This window comes from Fukomys damarensis, unplaced genomic scaffold, assembly GCF_012274545.1.
Source record: "Fukomys damarensis isolate Sample0158 unplaced genomic scaffold, DMR_v1.0_HiC HiC_scaffold_14, whole genome shotgun sequence".
In the NCBI taxonomy this organism is placed as follows: Eukaryota; Metazoa; Chordata; class Mammalia; order Rodentia; family Bathyergidae; genus Fukomys; species Fukomys damarensis.
This window is the reverse complement of record NW_022900926.1, coordinates 33,723,114-33,735,511: the sequence shown is the minus strand read 5'-3', so window position 1 is coordinate 33,735,511 and position 12,398 is coordinate 33,723,114. Positions and strand designations below refer to the sequence as shown.

General features: G+C 35.3%; 1 pseudogene; it reads left to right on the top strand.

Moving 5' to 3' along the window:
* The first annotated feature begins 8,866 nt into the window (after nt 1–8,866).
* On the top strand, nt 8,867–10,084 carry LOC104850692 (annotated as a pseudogene).
* The last annotated feature ends 2,314 nt before the right edge of the window (nt 10,085–12,398 follow it).

Genomic DNA, 12,398 nt, shown 5'->3' with positions numbered 1-12,398 from the left:
TTTTTTTTTTTTTTTTTTTTTTTTGGAAAGAAGTTTTAAATGCTTTACTGTTGGGACAATCTGTTTCTAAACCTGACTTGGTGGCAGTATCATGTGTATTTATAAAACAAGGCTAGTCATATTTAGGACAACTGAAGAAAAGCTGGAAAAAAAGAAAAACAAGCAAACTTGAACACTGAAGCAACCTCAAGCGTCTCTTTATGTTGATGATATATTTTTATAAGGAAAATAAATATTCAGATGATCAGGAATGTATATAAGTGAAATCAAGAAAAAATAACAGTATGCATTTAAAAAGAATTATGAAATTATATATCTGCTTAGAATGGGGCTACAGGAAGTGCTGAAATACAGCAAAAGGTAGGAAATAATGTAGACTGTCACCCACTGTAAATGTATGCAAGCGGCTGTGTTTTAAATAAACAGGATTATTACAGGTGATCTCTGTAAATGTCAGAGCCTTGGCTTCCAGGCTTTGCATTTTGTATATGAAAAGAAATAATGACAATCCTAGAGAATTAGACATAAGCCGAAGCCCTTACATTTGATACATTTTGTTTTAAAAATAGACCTTGTTTTTCAGCTTCATCTGCAGTTCTATGTGAAGATTGATAAATCAGTTTTTACTTGTTTTATTAATAAAACGTAATTTGGATATCTTGAGTTGATGGTTTTGTGATTTAGCTGGGTAAACTATCTTTGTAACAGATAAGTTATTTATAAAAATTAAAAAATTATATTCTAATGTGGATTTTGTGGCTTGTTTTTAAAATTTATAGGGCAGGAAACAATTTGTATCCCAGCAGAACATTTGTTAATTGATATCAGGGGGAAAAAAAAATCATTCTCTAGAATCTTTTCATTGGCATCATGGCTTAAAACTGCATTTCTTGGATTCTTTTTATCACTTTCACCAGGTTTCATTTTTAACTGATGGAAAGGACTAGATTTCAACTGAACCAGGAAAATGATTATTGTTTTTATTTCATAGTGTGCTATAACTTTCCCTCCATTTCTTTTTAAACTGAAAATTTTTTGCCCCATTATTGAAAACAAATGTGATTTATTGGGCTGTTTAGTATAGGTAGTCATTTAGCTATTATTCATTGCCCGTGTTGCCTTGGTGATGAGAATGAGGGTGCTTCTTTTGAAGAGGACTTTATATTCAGTTTTCAAAAAATGATAGCTCAGCATTTTTCTGAGCTTGAATAAAATAACATGTGCTGATCCCTGTGATTTAGCTATAAAAAGGACTGCTTTGAGTTGTCTTTTAAACCTACTAGTAAAGGATATTCTTTGCCACGGAATATGAGGTGTGCATGGACATGTTGGTGGTTGGGAGACTACCTTTGGGAATTATTGTAATAAAACAATGACATCTAAAAACATGGAAAGGTGAACCTTTAAGTGTTTCTTGTCATTCATTATTCTTGGGTGCTAACATTCTCTGTTCAGGGTGGTAAGGAAATTATTTGTTCATGTAAACCGTATTTTGCAAGAAAACTCACATTTGAATGTCGGCTAGTAATTCCTATCATTACTGATAACACAGAGGTGCTATTATACTCCCAAGTTTTTTATGAACAAAATACAAGTTTCTTTTTCTTTTAGACTCCATTTACTTTTCTAAGTGACCAAACAGAATCAGTTTATAGCCTAAAATTTATATTGGGGAATTAAAATCAGTTTGAAAATTATGTCAGTCCAAAACTACAATAGCATCAGGCCCGGGATTTAGCTCAGTAGTTCTGCAGCCTGCCTTGCAAGCACAAGGACCCAAGTTCAATCCCTGGTAAAAAAAAGAAAAAAAAAAACTACAATAGCATCAGTGCATTTATAAATAGCAAAATTAACCAATATTTTATCACTTTCCTTTATTGTTGATGGCAAATTCTAGGAGCAGTGATAGGTTTTAAGAGGTGAACAGTGTAAGATACATTATTCAGGGCCAGGGATTTAGCTCAGTGGTTCCGCTGCCTGCTTCGCAAGCTCAAGGTCTCAAGTTTGGTCCCCAGTACCAAAAAAAAAAAAAAAAAAGATGCATTATTCAGTCCATGAATGATTGAAGTTGACCGTGTTACTCTAGAAAATAATATTAAATGTATTGGCATCAAAGGCCATTCCAGATTTAGCATCTGTATGCTGGGTATTTAACATAGTTTCCAAAATTCAATTTGGTTTATAAAACACTATAATACAAGTGATACAATATTTTTGAACCCATTTTTTTCAAGGTGCAATTTTATGTTCATTTTACTTAAAGTGACTCCACTGCATTTTAATTTTTATTGCTTCCATCTGAAAATACAACTAAGCAATGAAAAGAAAGTCTTCTAAAGAAAACACTTTTTTCAGCTTGATATTTGTTAAATTGGGTCTTTTTCCCCTAGGGTGTACAGTAGACTGGTATGGGAGGTCAAACCCACCTCATAAAAAGTGTTGTAAAGATTAGAGTGAAATGTTGAGTTAACCCCTTCTCTCTCTGTATTAACTTGAAACAGTGAATCATGGTTTTGTATGAACAGGTTTTGAGGCATCTTTTTCTCAGCAGTGTTAATTAACAGGTAAGTTTGCTATTTTTTTTTCTAATTGTTTCAGGGCCATCTCAGTGGAATAGAATTTGGTGTTTCAATCACATAGCTGAGTTTTCCCCCCTTTTTAATGTCCGAGGCGGGTTGCTTTGCAGAGATTATAAAAATGTCAAAGGCTGACCTGAGGATTAGTATGTTTATATTTCTGTTGCTTGTCCAGCTATCTGAAGAATGTACATTTTATGGTGGAGTATAACATTTCTCCAGGAAAACAAGTGGTCTATTGGAAGGACCTAAATCTAGGGTTCAAACATCTGCATATTTACTTTGTCTAAATTGACCCAAGGTTACTGACTTCCTCTTTCAGATCATGTTCTTCTAGCTACGTGATATAGTACAGAACCAATATGACTTAACTGATTTTTGTTCCCAAAATGTTACTGATCCTCATGGCCCGGTAAACACTTACCTGAGTATCTTCACCATTAGTAGGTCTGTTCCTGTTTACACTGATTCTCCTACTTGCAGGTTTTTTAAACACTTTCTTGCGTATTGCCACAGTGTTATATAATACATAACAGAGATAACACCACATCCACACTCTTGTTCAGAAGTCTTCCTTGTTTGTTCACTGGGCTTGCTTTAGCTACCCCTGCAGGATAACGCGCATCAGAGGTATGTCGTGCATCCGTGTTCACCTTTTGTTTGTACTATGCAGTTTTTCCCTTGGGTTTTTTGCTTTTTTAATCTTGTTGGATTTTTTTTTTATTCTTTTGATGCTTTTACTTAATGGTTATGCTATTTTATAGAATTACTTTTCTAGTGTTTTGGATTACTTAGTTTCTCTTAATGTGAGCATTCCATCCTGAGTCAATCCCTGTCAGCACACCTGACTCTGACTCACTAGGTCTGATGTGAACAGTGTTGATGGTTGTAGCCTAGGAACAACTAATTTGGTGCTCCAGTCAATGCAGACAGCTCTGCCCTAAACCAGTCTTTACTAAGATACCTAGGTGATCTGAACCACATTTGCCTAAATGGATAATGAGAATATGAAGAAGTAGCCACCACACATCCCCCACTGTTTCTCGGAGATAATCAGATTGACTAAAGATTTACTTCAATTAGATAACTGTTTAGGGTTTTCAATATGATTCGTCCTGCAGATACTATGTTAGGTACTGTTCTAAATTCCTTATAAGTGTTAATTCATGGAACTTCAACATAACCTAAAGAGGTGGATGATTCTATCCATGTTTTCCCTAGCAAGGAGAGGTCAGACACCTTGCCTGGGGTCATATAGCTAATAAGGTCAATGCCAGAATTCAAAATCACATCTGATTCCAGTCATGCTTCTGACCACTACAAAGTGCAGTCTGAAGACTCTCAGAAGGAACTTTCCAACTGACTTTTATTCCCATTTCTTTCAGGAGAATCTGGTCATCAGCTCAGTCTGCAGAATCATTTTTTAACATTTTGACTCGTTACTTTTTCCTTTGCCCTACCCCATTATGTATGAGAACAGAGTCTCTTGATTTTGTTCACCACTGCATACCCTGTGCCCTTTATGAATCTGACACAGAAGGTAGACAACAAGAGTTAAGTTCCTTTAGAAATTTTGTACCAAGGTCTATTTAGCACTCATCTCTAACCATGGAAGGGTGAGCTTGGCCTCCAGACTACCCTAAACAGCTTCCACTTGGACATAGGCTGAGAAGGAGAGCTCTGGACTAAGATTTTTACAGCCCTCCTTTTGTCAGGTGGCATCCAACAGTAGGGGTGTAGGGGAAATAATATTGTCTCCACTATAAATAGCCCCACAGGGAGGAATATTGGACTGTGTGTTACTGCTTTTGCTTCTGTAGTGTTCTACCTGGTTTTGTTACATTTTCCTACATCAAGTATTTTGCAGGGTTTTATGTTTGTTCCTTGATTGAATTCACTGTCCCCATTCTCTTACCTTCCAGTTAACTTTCCCTTTCCTTCTCATATATATCTCCTCCGTGCCCCCTTTTTGTATGTAAATCTCTTTAAGTCCTTTTTGTTGTCTTTTTATTTCCATCACCTTCCAACCTATCCTACATCATTACTCTCCCTTCTTTTCCTGGTTTACTGAAATAATCACCAGTCCAATTATTTAAATACAGGATGACCAAAAATTGCATTTTTTGTTGATTTTTATAAGATTATTTTAAAAGGAATCTAAAAACTTTATCAAATTTATTCAATACAAGAATCAACTAGTTGAAATGGTAGTTATAATTATACAACAGTGCTGGGGATTAAACGTGATACATTGAAGAGACCAAGTAGGTGCTTTCATGCTAAGGGACATTGAAAAAAGAAAGCCACACCAAAAAAAAAAGGCCATTTTCTTAATGGACCTCCACACATAGTGGTAGAGATATCCATCCCAACTTATCTGCAAAGCACAGGAATCATGAGAAAAACAGGGTGACAAGATGTTTCCAAAAATTCCTAACTCCTCAAAAGCTGATTCCACTGATACTGAAGTGAATGACTCCAAAGAAATTTTTAAACTGATAGTTAAAATGATGAATGAGCTAAAAGAAATAAGCAGTTGAATTACATAAGGAAGACAATGAAATATGAAAGCCCTCTTCAGTAAAGAGGTAGAGGTTCTGAAAAATAACCAAATAGAAATCCTGGAAAAGCTTAATTAGTGAACAGCTCAATGAAAGTCTCAGCAGTTGAATAGATGAATAAGAAATATTATCAAGGCTTGAAAGAAACGTGGATTTGCTAGAACATTCAGAGAAATTTTTTTAAAACATAAGAGTCCAATAATATTCAAGAGTTCTTGGACAACCCCAAAAGACCAAGTTTAAGATTCTACGATGAATTTCACTGCAGTTATAGCAGAAAATTTCTCAAGTCTGGAATGAGATGGATATCCAGGTGCTGGAGGCATTTAGAACCCCAAATAGACATGAGCAGAGAATAAACTTTGCACATAGAGTCAAAATCGCCCAAAATTCAGATGAAAGAATATTGAAAGCTATTAGAAACACCACATCATAATGCCTGACTTATCAGAATAACAGATTTCTCAAGAAAGACTAAAAGCGAAGAGGGCTTGAAACAATGTATTTCAACCCCTGAGGAAAATAATTGCAGCCTAGATTATCCTAAAGAAATTCATGAGCACTAAGCCACATTGTAGGAAATAAGGAACTCTTAAACACAGAGGAAGGACTTAATCACAACCATAAGAGCAAGGGAAAGAATAAATCCTATTGAAAGAATGAGAATGAGTCAGAAGACTTAGGTGTAGGTAAAGATTATGAACAAAATCCTGATCACACAGGAAATATCACAAGCAATTAACAACTGGGATCTCATCTAATTAAAAAGCTTCTGCACGCCTGAAGAAACCACCAACGGTGAAGAAACAGCCCACAGTGTGGGGGATAAAAATGTTTTGCCAGTTATTCCTCAGACAAAGGACTAATGTTTAGAATATATAAAGAACTCAAAAAAATCAGGACACCCCCCCCCAAATTCACAGACCCAATCCAAAAATGGGCATCTAATGAAGTAGAATCAGCAAATAAATATGTGGAAAAAAAGGTTCAGCGTCACTGATTGTTAGAGAGAGGCAAACAACACAGATTCCATCTCACTCCAGAAAGAATAGCTATTACCAAGAAATCAATAAGTGCTGGCGGTGATGTGGGGGAAAAGGCATCTTTCTGACTGTTGATGAGAATGTAGATTGTTTAACCATTGAGAAATCAGTGTGGAGATGTCTCAAAAAACTAAAATTCCATTTGACCCAGCTATTCCCCTTCTTGGTACCTTCCCAAAAGAATTAAAAACAGCATACCACAGAAATATATGCACACCCATGTATATAGCAGCATAATTTGTAATAGCTAAATCTTGGCAGTTTTGTTTATTTATTTTTTTTTTTTTTTGGTACTAATGGTTGAACTCGGGTCCTTGTGCTTGCGAGTCAGGCGGCGGAACCACTGAGCTAAATTCCCGGCACTGTGGGATTTTTTTATACAATGGAGTACTACTTTGACGTAAAAAAGGATAAACGAGACATTTCTAGGTACATGGATGCACCATAAGACAGACCATGCTCTTAAATAAAGCAGACACATGTTCAAATATCATGTGGTTTCTCTGGTGTAAGAAACTGAAAGTGTAAATAAGGGTGCAAATGTGTAATAGATATTGTGAAATAGGAAGAAAATGTTCAAATGGGAACGAAAACTAGGGAAGGGGAAAGGAAGGGAGGGAAAAGGAAAAAAGAATCAAAGAAAAATGTAAACAACACTTTGGAAATGAGGGGGAAAGGCTTGAAGGGAAGAGAGAGGAGAAAAGAATCAAGATATATCACGTGCAGGTACAAATTCCATGTGATGAACGTTATGTATATCTAAAATGTACCAATAAAATAAAAGAATATTGTTTGGGTTTGATCCCAGGATCAAACAAAAAAGGCTCAATGAATCAGAGTTGGTTCTTTGAAAAGATAAGTTAAGATTAACCCTTAGCCAGACTTACCAAAAGAAAGAGAAAACCCAAGTTAATAAGAGACAAAAATGGTGCTCATGATTATTTTTATCAAAATTGAACATTTCTTCTATAAACTGCTGATAAAGCTACCAGTTAAATCATCTGGACTTGGAATTTTATATACAGGAATTTTATTTTTTACTTTAATTTCTATTTTTCCTTAATGTGTCCATAGACTTATTCAACTTTTCTCCAAAATTCATTTAAATTCTATAGATGAAAATGTTTATTGGTTTGTGATTTTACTCCCCTAATGACTGTTGCAGTAAATACATTTATAAAGTGTTTTGTAAATTGTGTGTATTTATACTTTAAATATATTTTTATAAGGTAAGAACTTGTGTAAGGAATTGAATTGTCAGGCCAAGAATAAAAACATTTTAAGTTGTCCTAAAAAACAAACAAACCAAAAAAAAAAAAAGAGACAAAAATGGATAAATTGCAGCAGACACTACTGAAATCCAGAAACTAGTTTGAAAACTTTTATTCCAAAATATTAGTGTAGAAGAAATGGATAAATTCTTAGATGCACATGCCTTACCAAAATAAGAATAAGAAGATACTTAAAAAGCTAAATAGGGCTGGGGATTTGGCTCAGTGATTCCACTGCCTTCCTCACAAGAGCAAGGGCCCGAGTTCAATCCCCAGTACAAAAAAAAAAAAAAAAAAAAAATCAATACTGAGCAATGAAACCAAAATAGTAATAAAATCTCTGCCCACTAAGAAAAGCCCAGGACCTGATCTTTAAAGAAAGACAGACTAGTGCTCCTCAAACTTTTCCATGAAATAGGGAAGAAAGGCTTCCAAATTTATTCTACAAAGCCAGTATTATCCTGATACAAGACAATAAAATACCAACAAAAATAAATATTATAAATATTCGTTGTAATATTTCATTACATTATTAGCCATCTTGGTTCATTAGCCATCTTGATGAATATAAATATAACAAACAAAATTTTTAAAATACTCTAAAGTTTACATGAGTTGCAATAATTTTTTTAATCACAATCACTATTTTAATGATACTGAAAATACACTTTAATTTTTCAGAAAAAACTACATTGCATATGCTTTGGTTGTGGATTTTATTTTTAAAATTGGCTTAGTCCAGTGAATGAAGAAAAACACTAAATCATTAAAACAACAGTGACCAAATAAACACTTGATGTGATCTTTGGGACCTATTTAAATATTTATTCCATTATATCTAGAGTCACAGAGAACTACATGTATGCTATTCAACTAAAATTGCAACACAATGTTTTACATTAGATTTAAGATATGCAAATTTATGTAGAGAAAATAAATATTGTATATTTTATAATGTGCACCTAGTTAATTATATGAATTTGCTTTATATTACAAAAGCTGTTTTGATTTTTTTTTTTTGTCTCTTATGATTGACAAAATTGTTTAGATAGTCATTAATGTTCTCAAGTCCCTTTGACTCCCCTGCTGGTTTTTTATGGTCTCCACAGTTAGTAATCCATCGCACTTCTTTTTTTATTTTTTTTTTTTTTTTTGTATTTTTGTACCGGAGATCAAACTTGGGACCTTGCCTCTGTGAGGTAGGTGGAACCACTGAGCTAAATCCCTGGCATTGTGCCTCTTTATAATCACTTTTGTGGGAATGGGCTAATTGAATGTTTGAAAAATAAGTTTAAAGTGTTTGTTACCTAAAGTTTTGTACTTTTGTAAACTAATTACATATGTAAATGTCAAAACTCTTCAATTAATTGTCAAATCTTTCCAAAACTTGCACTGGGCAGTAATATTTTGTGAAAAGTCCTTTATGGCATAACTCGTTAACTTATATCTTAATTATAAAATGAGTATAAATTACCATCTTTTAAAAAAAGGATTCTTGGAGACAGAACTCAACAGCACATTAAAAAGAGCATGCCTGGAGGGTGTAGAGCGGCTGTGCCTGACGGCGCGTGTGACGCGAGCTCTGGTGGGGTAGAGAGTAGGGGGCGATAGTCCGGGCTGGTGGGAGAAGGAGGCGGCGAATCACTTAAAAAGGGCGCCCAAGCAGGACCCGAAGCCCAAGTTTCAGGAAGGTGAACGAGTACCGTGCTTTCACGGGCCTCTTCTTTATGAAGCAAAGTGTGTAAAGGTTGCCATAAAGGACAAACAAGTAAAATACTTTATACATTACAGTGGCTGGAATAAAAATTGGGACGAATGGGTTCCAGAAAGCAGAGTACTCAAATATGTGGACACCAATCTACAGAAACAGCGAGAACTTCAAAAAGCCAATCAGGAGCAATATGCAGAAGGAAAGATGAGAGGGGCTGCTCCAGGAAAGAAGACATCTGGTCTACAACAGAAAAATGTTGAAGTGGAAACAAAAAAGAACAAACAAAAAACCCCTGGTAATGGAGGTGGTGGCAGTACTAGTGAGACACCTCAGCCTCCTCGGAAGAAGAGGGCCCGGGTAGATCCTACTGCTGAAAATGAAGAAACATTTATGAACAGAGTTGAAGTTAAAGTAAAGATCCCTGAAGAGCTAAAGCCGTGGCTTGTTGATGACTGGGACTTAATTACCAGACAGAAACAGCTCTTTTACCTTCCTGCCAAGAAGAATGTGGATTCCATTCTAGAGGACGATGCAAATTATAAGAAGTCGTGAGCAAACACAGATATTAAGGAGTACCCTGTTAATGAGGTTGTAGCAGAGATAAAAGAATACTTCAATGTGATGCTGGGCACTCAGCTCCTCTACAAATTTGAGAGACCACAGTACGCTGAGATTCGTGCTGATCACCCTGATGCCCCCATGTCCCAGGTGTATGTCCCAGCACCACATCTACTGAGGTTATTTGTACGAATTGGAGTGATGTTGGCCTATACACCTCTGGATGAGAAGAGCCTTGCTTTATTACTGAATTATCTTCATGATTTCCTCAAGTATCTGGCGAAGAATTCAGCAACTTTGTTTAGTGCCGGTGATTATGAAGTGGCCCCGCCTGAGTCCCACCGGAAAGCAGTGTGAGGCGCTCTCACCCGCGTCTGATCTGTCAACACGTTTTCGTTCCTAGTCCTTCTCTTGTACAAATGATGTACTTTGAAGATGTTAGTGTATAACACAGTTGATGTTTGTTTTGATTTTAAACAGAAAATAAAAGGGATTAGAGCTCCTTTTTTCTTTTTCCTTTTCATTTCAAAGTTGCTGCCAGTGTATTCAATGATGGACAACAAAGAGACGTGGTGTAGAGCGTTTTATTGCTTAGTTGACAAAGCTGCTTTTGAATGCTGGTGGTTCTATTCCTTTGACACTATGCACTTTTATAATACGTGTTAATGCTGTATGAAAAAATGCTCTGATTCCTAGTGCCAAAGGTCCAATTCAGTGTATATAACTGAACACACTCATCCATTTGTGCTCTTTTTTTTTTAACGGTGCTTAAAGAGCCTTTTCTTTGCAAGTCATCCCTGTTGTTCCTTAGGCATTTTATCTTTGCTCAAATTGTTGAAGAATGGTGAATTGTTTCATGGTTTTTGTATTTGTGTCTAATGCACGTTTTAACATGATAGACGCAATGCATTGTGTAGCTACAATTTTCTGGAAAAGTCAATCTTCTAGGAATTGTTTTTCAGATCTTCAATAAATTTTTTTCCTTAAATAAGAGCATACATGACCAAGATGATTCCACTCCAGGGTTGTAGGATAGTTCAATACATGTAAATCAATAAATATAATACATCACATAAATAGCATCAAGGGTTAAAAACACACACAATCATCTCAACAGATACAGAAAAAGCCCCCAACAAAATTAAATATCTCTTCATGATAAAAACCTTGAAGAAAATAGGGATAGAAGGATCTTTCCTAAATTGATAAAAAACTATATATATGACAAACCCACAACCAACCTAACATTGAATGGGGAAACACCAAAAGCATTTCCTTTAAAGTCAGAAATGAGACAAAGTATCCACTGTCACCACTCCTGTTCAATATGGTACTTAAACCTATAACCAGAGCAGTTAAACAAAGGAAATAAAAGGTATTGTCCCTATCTGCAGATGATACGATCTATTTTTTATGTGATCTTTTATATAGAAGACTCTAAGAACTCCACCAGATGATTCTTAATTAGATCTGATAAACTGAGGCTAGTGGCAAAAAAAAAAAAATCAATATAAAATCAGTAGCTCTCCTATTTGCCATTAATGAACCTATCACAAAAAAAGTCAGAAAAACAATTGTGTTCACAATACTTTTTTTAAAATGCTGAGGAATCAACCTAATGAAAAAGATGAATGACCTCTATAACAGAACACTAAAGAAATAAATTGATGATATTAAAAAACAGAAAGCTCTCCTTGTTCTTGGATCAGCAGAGCTAATACTGTTTAAACTGCCATATTACAAAAAAGAGATCTACAGACTCAATGCAAACCTATTAAAATACCAACAACATTCTTTACAGAACTAGAAAACAATCCTAAAATTCACATGGAGACACAAAAGACCCAGAAGAGCCAAAGCAATCCTGAAAAATGCTGTAAGCATCACAATACTTGATTTCAAATTGTACTACAAATCCATAGTAACAAAAACAATGTGATACTGGTGCAAAAAGAGGCATGTAGACAAATGGAATATAGCAAGACATAGAAACAAACCCATACACCTACAACCATCTGATTCTTTTTACAAAAAGGTCAAAAACACACTAGAGAAACGGTATTGGGAAAACTGGATATCCACATTGAGAGCATTGAAACTAAACTAAAGTATACTAAAATCAAATCGAAGTAGAATAAAGACCTACATATAAAATCAAAAATTTTGAAACTACTGGAAGAAAAACAGAGGAAATACTTCAAGCCATTGGCACAGGCAAAGACTTGCTGAGTAAGAACCCAATAAACAGGAAATAGCACCTTCTGCACAGCAAACAATGGAATGAAGAGACCTACAAAATCGGAGACTATCCTTTGCTACCTACTCTTTTTATATAAGATTAATATCTGGAATATATAGTGAATTCAACAAAATTAATTCCTCCCTAAAAACCCAATCAATAAATGGATAAATTTAACTGAATAGACACTTCTCAAAAGACGAAATATAAGTGGCTAAGTACATTTAAAAATGTTCAATATCTTTAGCTGTTAGGGAATCGCAAATCAAAACTGAGATCCCATCTTAATTCAGTCAGAATGACTATCATCAAGAATACAAAAAAAAAAGCCAGGCGTGGTGGTGCATGCCTGTAATCCCAGCACTTGGGAGGCTGAGGCAGGAGGATCACTCTGAGTTCAAAACCAGCCTGGGCTACATGGTGAGCTCCAGGTCAGTCT